Raw genomic sequence first — 688 nt, 5'->3', positions numbered from 1 at the left:
ATCGTCGGAAATGCGCTTCCTTCGGGCGTGGACACAGTCTTTATGCGTCGGGTATGTTGAATATTAGCTTGAAGCCGAAGTCTCTTCGCCTACGCGTCGCTATGTTTGCTAGATAGAATATTATGCCGACATACAGCTGGACATGACTCTATTCTGGGAAATTTGGCCGTGTTTAACTGAACCAAAGGTAGCTTAGTTAAATAGCGAGCGGTACGCATTCTGCGAGGTAATTTATTAAATATTTATCACGAAATACGAAATAATCCATTTGCAACTCCGACACGCTATACAACAGAGAATAACCACAATAGATCAAATTACTAGTAATATATTTTCTATTAATCTTCCATCGCGAATTCTTTAACGTATAACTTTCCGTAATAATTAAACGTCGTGATTTCAATTTTAATGCAATTCAAATATAATGCAAACTATGACAAATAGTAAAATGTTTTATTAAATTTAATCAGGGTTGGGTAAGTTAACTTTTTTTTAAACTAAGTTAAGTTAAAGCAGCCTTGAAAATTTAATTTAATTAAAATACAAGTTAATCCATAATGAAATTAATTGAATTAAAAGTTAAGTTAATAAAAAAAGTAATTGAAAAGTTAAAAGTTAAATTTAGTCCGAACGAACAACCAAAAAAAAAAAAAAGAAAAAGAAAAAGTTTGACCATTTTACATAATTT

The sequence above is a fragment of the Mycetomoellerius zeteki genome, unplaced genomic scaffold, assembly GCF_001594055.1.
Source record: "Mycetomoellerius zeteki isolate Tzet28-1 unplaced genomic scaffold, Tzet1.0 scaffold188, whole genome shotgun sequence".
NCBI classification, from domain to species: Eukaryota; Metazoa; Arthropoda; class Insecta; order Hymenoptera; family Formicidae; genus Mycetomoellerius; species Mycetomoellerius zeteki.
Note: the sequence above shows the minus strand (reverse complement) of the source record.